The sequence below is a fragment of the Sphaeramia orbicularis genome, chromosome 4, assembly GCF_902148855.1.
Source record: "Sphaeramia orbicularis chromosome 4, fSphaOr1.1, whole genome shotgun sequence".
Lineage (NCBI taxonomy): Eukaryota > Metazoa > Chordata > Actinopteri > Kurtiformes > Apogonidae > Sphaeramia > Sphaeramia orbicularis.
The window spans coordinates 50,272,870-50,283,781 of record NC_043960.1 but is presented as its reverse complement, the minus strand read 5'-3'; the positions used below and the strand labels follow the sequence as shown (position 1 = coordinate 50,283,781).

The following is a 10,912-nucleotide window of genomic DNA, read 5'->3' as shown; positions in this document are numbered from 1 at the left end:
TAAAAATAGCTCCTTGGCCTGAGCCTCGAGGAATCTGATTATTACAGTGAGTAGGAGGAGTAGCTTCATTTAGGGACACATACTCCACCTCACAAAGCCAGGTTTCCGTCAGATAGAACAAATCTATATGATAATCTAATATAATAACATGAATTAATAAAGCTTTGGAAGATAAAGATCTATTATTAAGGAGGCCACATTTTACTTTCTTGTGCTTAGGAACTGTGGTAGTATTGGTGTTGATTTTTATTAGATTTTGCTGTGCAGGTGTTTTTGTATTTACTTTAACTTTACGGGTTCGGGGGACAGACCCAATCTCTATAGGGTTTACAGTGGGTATCTGCTCAGGAAGCGCAGAAAAGTGTTTTAAAGGCGGCCTTACACTGTGCGATTTTAGAGACGATTTCTCACTCGTGCGGCTATTTCTGGGATTGGGCCAGATGTGCCTTTAATCGTGTGTTGTGCTTCATGCAGTGTACATGGGGTATGGAGAAGCGATTAACACATCACGACCACCTCACGACCAGCAATCGTGTGTTCGCAAGGAAAACAGAGCTGTTTAAAATCCTGCTCACTCCTCGTGAGGGTATCGCACTGTCAAAGCAGTGCCACGAGCCAATGTGCCTCAAATTCTCACACTGTGCATGCGCGAATACAATAATAGCCAGCTACTGTAAGCTAATTCTAAGCTTACAGTAGCTGGCTATTGGCCTAGTGGCCTATTGGCAGCTTACATTTAGTTCCTGCTGTAGGATTGACAGCCATACTGTCCACGTCTGGACAACCAATTCCTGCACCAAACACGTCGTTGTCTTTACTTCTTTTTTGATTCCCCACAGATAATGGCACATATTGCCAAAGCAGCTCATTGGTTTTTGTTTAGCACTATCATTTCGTGACTCACGCCAATACACAATCGTCTATGCACTTCCAGATTCCTTGGTATTTTAATGTGGTATTTCCGGATACAATACTCAAACGTGCACCCTCTGGTGTATGGTCCTACAGTCTGAGCAGTCAGGTCGTATACGAGCATCGGTCCGTACAGTGTGGGAACATGAATCGTGAGCCTGACTTTATGATCGATTCGCACAGTTTTGAGATGGAGCTGAGTGCAATGATCGAAATAATTGCAGTGTATTGACTGCAACTCTGCATCCCGGTCTCAACTCTGGGTCAGGGTTTTGGGTTAATAATAACCTAGCCAGGTTTCACTAAGGAGAGCAGCACCATTCCAAGTCGGATGTATGTCTTCTCTTCTAATAAAACCAGGTTTTCCCCAAAATGTCCTCCAGTTGTCCACAAACTGTATGTGATTAGCAGGACACCACCTAGACAGCCAGCGATGGAGTGAAAACATGCGGCTAATCATGTCATCACCGGTCAGATTAGGTAGGGGACCAGAGAAAACTACGGAGTCCGACATACTTTTGGCATATGTGCACACCGACTCAATATTAATTTTAGTGACCTCCGATTGGCGTAAGTGGGTGTCATTACCACTGACATGAATTACAATCTTACGGTATTTAGATTTATCCTTAGCCAGCAGTTTTAAATAGGATTCTATGTCGCCCGCCCTGGCCCCCGGAATGCATTTGACTATGGTCGCTGGTGTCTCTAGCTTCACGTTTCGTACTACAGAGCTGCCAATGACCAGAGTTTCATTCTCAGCGGGTGTGTCGCTGAGTGGGGAAAACTTATTGGAAACATGCAGTGGTTGGTGGTGTACGTACCTCAGGCTTTCGCCTGCCATTATGCTTCCTTCGAACAGTCACCCACTGTTCCTGTTGTCCTCCCGGCTGCTTGGGAGCTGCTGGGGGACGGCTAACCTTGGGTAGCGGGTCCGCTCCGGCTAAAGGGGGCTGGCTAGCTGTCGCAACTAACGTTTTGTTCATGGAACGGACCTGAGCTTCCAATTTGCTAAGCCTTGCTTCCATGGCTGCAAATACACTACATTTATTACATGTACCATTGTCACTAAAGGAAGCAGGCGTAAAACTAAGCATCTGACACACTGAGCAAGACAGAAAGGGAGGAGAATGAGGAACAAAAGAGAAGGAGAAAGAGAAGCCATATTAGTCGCTAAGCTACAGTAGATGAGCTACCGGGACTAAACTGGCTAAACGAATCGAAAGAGGTTACTGTTTGCGTGGAAATAGATAACCTTTGCTATCTAATTAATTCTCTAAAAACTAGCGATTTTCTAACACACTGGCAATCTAGAACGCCACCAGATATGAGCAGTGATTCTACTGAAACTATGAAGTTGTCGCAGCAAACATTCAACAAGAACAGGAAATGATGTAAGACGCTTACCGCAGTACGTCGCACGTAGCAGGAGGAGCGCCAAAGGAGCTATTATCGGAGAGAGGGGATTTTTGCTTAAACCCCTGTCTCCCATTTCACTTTAAAAAGGGCTAGGTCTTCAAACATGGGTTCATATTAGTCCATGGGCCAAGACCAGATATTTGAGATATTGGTACCACCCAAGGGGGCAAGTTCTAGTGATGCATTTTGAAATGGCCTATATCTATAGATAATATTTTGCTATGATAGCCATTCCAGAGTAGTAGCTTAGTCCTAGCTATCAGCCGTTGAATAAACCCACTGTAAGGGACAAAATCAGAGGTCATAAAACATCATTTGAATGTATGAAATGTTAATACCAACACAGATTTGCCACATTCATGGCCAGTTCTTTGTTATTATCAAAGATCTGAGTTACATATAAACCAAAATAAACAGTTTAGACAGTAGATAAGTGCATATATGAATTCAGATGTTTGGCCAGGAGGGTGAGTTGTTCAGAAAATTTTCAGGTTAATTTTTTTTCCAATCGAGGTCGGCGCTCGGGGTTTTCCCGCCACATCTATGCGCAGTTTTCTGCAGAAGATTGGGCTTAATCCCAAGCAACTACAGAAGGCCATCAGGGAGATAGCCACAGTAGCCGAAACCAGTTCTAGGTGGCTGTGGCTGTCAAGGGATCGTAGCTGGACCCCTTCTGCAGGTGAAGGCTAACTCAGCCTTTGCTGCCCCACTCAGGAGAGGTGTACAGGTTAAGGGGCGAAACACCTGTGACCCTGAGATACCTGCTGAGGATGCAGAAGGGGTCCCTTGGAACACCGCTACACACCGCCAGCTCGAACCACAACATCCTTAGTTGCTACTCCAGTCTTTGCTTGTAGCAAAGCACCTTCGGTGTTTACTTTATCTTATCTTTTCACTGCTCCTCAACTCTAATGTTATGACATCACACACTCTAAGAGAGACTTTTAACATTTTTGCTCAACCCAGAAATGTCAGGCTTCTGAAAAGTATGTTCATTTCTATGTACTCAATGCTTGGTTCGACCTCCTTTTACATGAATTACTGCATCAATGCGTCGTGGCATGGAGGTGATCATCCTCTGGCACTGCTCAGGTGGAATGGAACCCAGGTTGGTTTGATAGTGTCCTTCAGGTCATCTGCATTGTTGGGTCTGGTGTCGCTCATCTTCCTCTTGACAATACTCCATAGATTCTCTATGGTTTTCAAGTCTGGTGGGTTTTCTGGCCAAACGTAAAAGGAGAACCAACCAGTTATTGAGTTCATAGAAATGAATATACTCTTCAGAAGCCTGACATTTTAGTTTAAAATATCCTGTTTTTTTTTATTGATTTTATGCAATATTCAAATTTTCTGAGACACAGAATTTTGGTTTTCATTATCTGTAAGCCATAATCATCAAAATTTCCACAATTAAGGCTTGAAATGTTTCACTCTATGTCTAATGAGTCTATATAATATATGGGTTTCACTTTCTGAAATGAGTGACAAAAAATTTTGAACTTTTCATGGTATTCAAATTTTTTTTAGCTGTATATATATATATATATATATATATATATATATTATATATATATATATATATATATACAGCTGTCACTATATATATGTGTGTGTGTGTGTGTGTGTATATATATATATATACATATATATATATATATATATATATATATATATATATAATTATCGCAAATTAACACATTAACCCATCATCATGATTTTTTTTTTTTTTTACTTTTTATTTATTCCACCCATATAAAACACATGGAGATGTACAAAAATCACACGAGCCTCAGTCTATACATCACTCGATCCATATCACATTACTTTCACTCATAACTACTTATACTATGCCTTTTACATATAGGTCAAAAACATGTCAAGGTCATATATATTTTACACAGATACCAACAACATTCTTGAAATCTGACTTATAATATTCCACCAGCACAAATAGGTGTATTTGCAAAACCAAAACAGGTGCTACTGAGGAAAAGAAATAGAATAAAATAATTGAGTTACAAAAAAAAAAAAAAAAAAAAAAAGCAATATTGAAAACAAAAAGAGGTATTTAGAGCTCTTGTATCGCTTGAATTATTGGTTTCCATCTTCTCTAAAATTTTTCTAGTTTCAGTTGTAACCTTGCAGTAGTTTTTTCCATAATAACAACCTTTTTACTTTGTCGATCCATTGCGTTATGTTGGGGGGGGTGTGGTTTCAGCCAGTTAATTGTGATCATTTTCTTTGCTATTACAAGTAAGACTTTCAATAAAAGGCTACAATCTCTGTCTATCAGATCTTCAGGTAATATTCCAAGTATATACAGGGTTAAATCAAGATGTAGGTCAATACCAAGAAATCTTTTTATTTCTGTTTTCACACACTTCCAAAAATCTTTGATCTGTGGGCAATCCCAAAATATATGAGTGAAGTCACCCACCATTCCACAATTCCTCCAACATAAATCTGATGTTTTACTATATTTTGCAGTGACAAATGTAGTGTTAAAGTAACGCATCTTCACTTTCCATTCAAACTCCCTCCATATTGGACTGTTAGTTAGTGTCCAGATTTGAACGTTTCTTCCCAATCATCATTCGTTATTAATACATTAGCTTCCAGGTCCCATCTCTCTTTAACATCTATATTATTGTCATTGGATTCATATTGTAGTGCTTTATATATTTTTGAAATCAGCCCCTTTTTTGACTCTTCTTCTGTAAACGACATGAACAGCTCTTCAACCTTGGTTGGTACTTTTCTTATTCTTTCCCATTCATTGTGTTTCTGGAGGTAGTGTCTCAATTGTAAGTATTTATAAAAATCATTATTTGGTAAGTTAAATTCCTGTTTGACTTGTTCAAATGATTTCAAAGTTCGCCCTATAAAGATTTGTGCTATATATATTAACCCCTTATTAGTCCATTTCTCAAATCCCGCATCCATAGTACATGGTACAAAATCTGGATTTTTGGCTATTTTTGTAGCTTTACTTACAGAGCTTGATATACTTAATTTCTTTTGTATTGTCGACCATATTTTCATTGTTTCTATGATCAAATCGTTTTTAATTTTAAGCTTCTTTTGCACCGACCTAGTTGTAAATGGTAGTGACTCCAAAGACACATCAGGGCAAGCCCTTTGCTCCATCTCCACCCATATTGCATTTTTATCTTCAGTTATTCATAGAATAAGAGCTCTGACTTGAGCAGCCCAGTAATAGTTCCTTAGATTTGGTAAATTAAGCCCTCCTTTATTCTTGGGGGCTAAAAGTGTCTTACATTTAATTCTTGCTTTTTTGTTTTGCCATAAAAATCTTGATATACTTTTGTCCAACATTTTAAAGGTGGAACCAGAAACCATAACAGGCAGTGATTGAAACAGAAACAGTAATCTTGGCAAGACATTCATTCTAATGGTTTCTACCCTCCCAATGAGAGTCAAGGGTAAAATTGTCCATCTATCTAAGTTTTTTTTATTTCCTTCATCAATTTTCCATAATTTGCATCAAATAACTGTGAAACATTGGGATTAATAATAACACCAAGATATCGAAACCCTTTGTCGGTCCATTTAAACCCAACTTTTTCTTTCAGCTCTGCTGGACATTTACCTGAGATCATCATAGCAATTGATTTGCTTTCATTCATCAAATACCCTGAAATTTTTCCATATTCCAAGATTCTCTAACAGGGCTGGTATCGATAAGGATGGGTCATTCAAAAGTATAAGCAAATCGTCTGCAAATAGTGATATTTTATGTACCACCCCCCCTTCATCCCTTATTCCCACTATTTTATTGTTTTGTCTTATTGATTCGGCCAATGGTTCAATACTTACAGCGAACAACAGTGGACTCAAACAATCCCCTTGTCTGACTCCTCTTTTGAGACAGAAGAAATCTGAGCAACATCTGTTAACTCTAACCCATGATTTTGGGTCTTTGTATATTATTTTTACCCATTCTATATAATTCTGGGGAAATCCAAAAGCTGATAATGTCTGGTACAAGAAATTCCATTTCACCCTGTCAAAAGCCTTCTGGGCATCAAGACCAAGCAACATAGAATTCAGAGATTTGTATTTTGTGCATGAAATAACATTAAATATTCTCCTATGTTATTTGTCCCCTGCCTACCGAGGATGAATCCTGTTTGATGTATTTTAATTAATTTAGTTATGTATTTTTGCATTTGTTTTGCCAGTATACTTGTAAGAATCTTTAAATCCATGCAGAGTAGACTCACAGGTCTATATCCTTCACATAGAGTTGGCTCTTTTCCTTCTTTATGCAAGACTGATATGATGACTTCTGACCATGACCTGGGTGGGTCCCCAGATGTTAAGAGCATAATTGAATACTTCGTATAGCACAGGTGTTATCTCTTCTCTAAAACTTTTGTAAAACTCCCCCGGGAACCCATCAGTCCCAGGTGATTTATTATTTTTGAGAGTTTTTATAGTATCCAATATTTCCTGTGTAGAGACTGGTCGAATCATTTCAGATGCCTCTTCTCTTGATAGGGTTGGTAAGTTTATTTTTTGAAGAAAGGTTTGTGTCCTCATCATTGTAGTCAGATTCAGAGTCATCATATAAGCCTTTACAATACTCCGCAAAGGCCTCTGCAATTTCTTTAGGTTTTAACATAATTTGTTTAGATGTGGGATGTTTTATTTTTGATATTATTCTATTTGTTTGAGCCTTTCTAAGTTGGAATGCTAATGAGCGACTAGCTCTATTACCCATTTCATAGTATCTCTGGTTCATAAAACGTAGGGACCCTTCTGCTTTAACTGTCAAGAGTTCATCTAATTTACCTCTAACTATTTTTAATTCATGACAAAATAGATTCATCTGATGTTCTTTTATGTTCTATCTCCAATTCTTTAATCTTGTCCTCCAATTCTTTTTGTTTTTTTAGTTGAGCTTTCTTCAGTCGAGATGATATTTCTATTATCTTCCCTCTTATCACAGCTTTCCCACCATCCCATAATATTGCTGGTGTTACTTCCCCATTATCATTTATTTGGAGGTATTCCTTTAGATTCTGCTTTATTTCTTTTACTACACTTTCACTCAACAGAATAGAAACATTCATCCTCCAGTATCTAAAAAGGGGCTCATTACCCAGATCTACGGTTAGGACAACAGGTGCATGGTCACTTATAGTTATATTTTCTATTCTACACTTCAATACTTTGTGTATATGTTGTTGTGATACATAAAAAAAATCTATCCTTGAATAGCTACCATGCGGATTTGAATAACATGTATAGTCTCTCCTCTTTGGATTGTTATCCCTCCATGGATCAGTAAGACTGAGTTCTTTAGTCATGTTATTCAATACTGTAGATTTTTTTGTACTTGGTCCCTGGTCTGGAGGAAACCTGTCTAATCTGCCATTTTGTATTGTATTAAAATCTCCCCCCATCATTACCATCCCCTTTGCTTCACTGAATATTACTTCAGCTATCTCTTTGAAGAATGTTTCTTTCTCCTCATTTGGGGCATATACATTTAATATTGAAATAGTCATGTCTCCTATAGACCCCACAATCATTACATATCGTCCAGTTTTATCCTTAACCTCTTTTTCAACCTTAACTGGTGTACCTTTACTAATTAAAATAGCTACCCCTCTCCTTTTGCCAAGTGAGGCATAAAAAACCTGATCCACCCATTCCCTTTTCAATTTTCTATGTTCAATGTCTGTCAAATGTGTCTCTTGTAGCAAAGCTATCGAACATTGTAATTTTTTCAGTTGGCTCAGTATCTTCTTCCTCTTAATGGGATGATTCAGACCATGTACATTGTATGACACAAGATTAAGCTATTCATATTATTTTCAAATGAGATCCGCAAGCTCTACCCTTCATAAAAAAGTAAGACATTGCATAAAACTTTGCATAATAAAGAAAACAGACAAACAAACAAAAAATGTACATCTCCATCAGAACCAGAACCCTTGTATAACAGAAACATGAACATGTGTCTTCCAAAAGTCCCATCATCTGAGAGCCGTGGCATTTTCTCTCTGGGGAAAAAGCACTGTGTGCAGCTACAACTTATTGTCTAAAGTTGTTAAGAACTCAAAGTTTTAAATTCACTCTCCACAAAACCAATATTCCTGTCTGTTTAACAAGTAATGCTTAAACTAGCTTCTCCATTTTATACCAGTCCTTGTATTAAAGGCAGGTATGGATTTTTTTCCTATTCTGAATTATTCACTGTTGTAATTCACCTTTATATTTATTTATTTTTGTCCATACTATACCGGTAGACATGTTGAGTTTACTGGATGAGGGCATGTACGTCTGCTTCTGTGATGCAGGGTTGTCTCCGCCTCCCTCTTTGTCCTGTTGCCATGGTCTATCTGCTCTGTATCATCACTCTCTGCAGTGTCTCCATCCTGTCTTCTTCTACATTAATCCCCATGTCTTTTAACATGGGTGCTGCTTCCGTTAGTGTAGCAAATGTCTTTGTCCCTGAGTCCAAAAACACTTTAAGCTGAGCTGGGTAGGGGGACTGTGCCTTCACATTTTTCTCCTTCAACTTTTTGATGACATCGCTCACCTTTTCCTCTTTTTTTGGACCTCCGTTGTGTAATCTTGATTAAAGTAGATTGTTTGTCTCTCGTATGTAATCTTCTGTTTCCAGGCTTGCTGTATCACATATTCCTTAACTTTGTAATCCAAAAAGCGTACAATAATCGCTCTCGGGGGGGGGCTGCGCTGTCCTTAGGTTTAGCCACCAGTGACCGGTGTGCCCTCTCGATGCACATTTCCCTGTCACCTGTGCTCTGGATGTTGGATTTAATGAATCTCATTATGAAGTCTATAGTATCATTCTTCTCTGTGCCCTCCGGGATGCCGTGTATCCGTATATTATTGCGTCTCAGTCTTGACTCCAAGTCATCGCACTTAGCAGATAGTTTGGCCGTTTCCTGGAGTAAGAAGGTGGCGGAGCGCTTCAGTCGTGTCGCCCTGTCCTCTGTATTTCCAATTCTCTCCTCCATGTGGCCTGCTCTTTGCTCCAGGGATCCCGTTCTTTCCATAAGCTCATTCATGTTCTTTTCGATTCTGGCCATAGCTCTCTTGTTGTCACTTGCTGCTTCGGTATGCTCCTGTCTTAATTTGCGCAGCTCCATTAATATGACTGAATCATGTTCATTGCTAGCCGACTTTGGCTGCTCCGTTTCTGGACTCACCCCCTCCACTAACTCGATACTACTTGCCTGTGCATCACCTTCCTCCCCAGTCTTCCCTATCTTAACCATATTTTCCACAAATGTCATTTATCTTCTTATTTTTCAAATTTCTGTACTTACTGCCGTTTTGCTTTAGTTAATCGCTAGTTTTAATTGGTTTTCTGTGGAGCTACTTTCTCGCTACCGTTTACAACATGGCGCCACTGGAAGTCCCCATCATCATGATTAATCTGATTAAAAATTTTAATGCAATTAACCAATCTGCAGCTCAACATTACTTTGAATGTCTGCTAACGCATTAACGCCAGTAAGTAGAGTTACCATTGCACATGTGCAAACGGGACGTAGATCCAGTACTGACGGGCAGTAGAACCAACCGATAAAGATGGAAGATGCTGAACAGCACGTTAGCCCTCTGGATGGGAAATTTGAGTACAAAAATAACCGCATACATATATATATATATATATATATATATATATATATATATATATATATATATATATATATATATATATATATGTATGTATATACACACATATATACATATATATACATTTATATATATATATATATATATATATACACATACACACACACACACACACATATATATATATATATATATATATATATATATATATATATATATATATATATATATATATATATATATATATATGCGTGGCAGTCGGGGACAGTACCTCTGGATTGGCAGACCGGGGTGGTGGTCCCCGTTTTAAGAAGGAGGACCGGAGGATGTGCCCCAACTACAGGGGGATCACACTCCTCAGCCTCCCGGGGAAAGTCTATTCCAGGGTATTGGAGAGGAGGATCCGACCAATGGTCGAACCTCAGATCCAGGAGGAACAATGCGGTTTTCGTCCTGGTCGTGGAACACTGGACCAGCTCTATACCCTCCATCAGGTACTTGAGGGTTCATGGGAGTTCGCCCAACCAGACCACATGTGTTTTGTGGATTTGGAGAAGGCGTTCGACTGTGTCCCTCGTGATATCCTGTGGGGGGTGCTTCGGAAGTATGGGGTCCGGGGCCCTCTGTTAAGGGCAGTCCAGTCCTTGTATGACCAAAGCAGGAGCCTGGTTCGCATTGCCAGCAGTAAGTCAGACCTGTTCCAGGTGCATGTGGGACTCCGGCAGGGCTGCCCTTTGTCACCGGTTCTGTTCATAATTTTTATGGACAGAATTTCTAGGCGCAGCCAGGGGCCGGAGGGGGTCCAGTTTGGGGACCACAGGATTTCATCTCTGCTTTTTGCGGATGATGTTGTCCTGTTGGCCTCATCGAGCCTGGACCTCCAGCGTGCCCATGGTCATGGTTCTTGACCGGACAAAGGTGGTCTGCCCTCTCCGGGTAGGTG

The 10,912-nt window shown here is 39.4% G+C and overlaps 1 pseudogene; it reads right to left on the bottom strand.

Annotated features, from left to right (window-relative positions):
- Positions 1-1,189: 1,189 nt before the first annotated feature.
- On the bottom strand, positions 1,190-9,605 carry LOC115417602 (uncharacterized; annotated as a pseudogene).
- Positions 9,606-10,912: the final 1,307 nt, after the last annotated feature.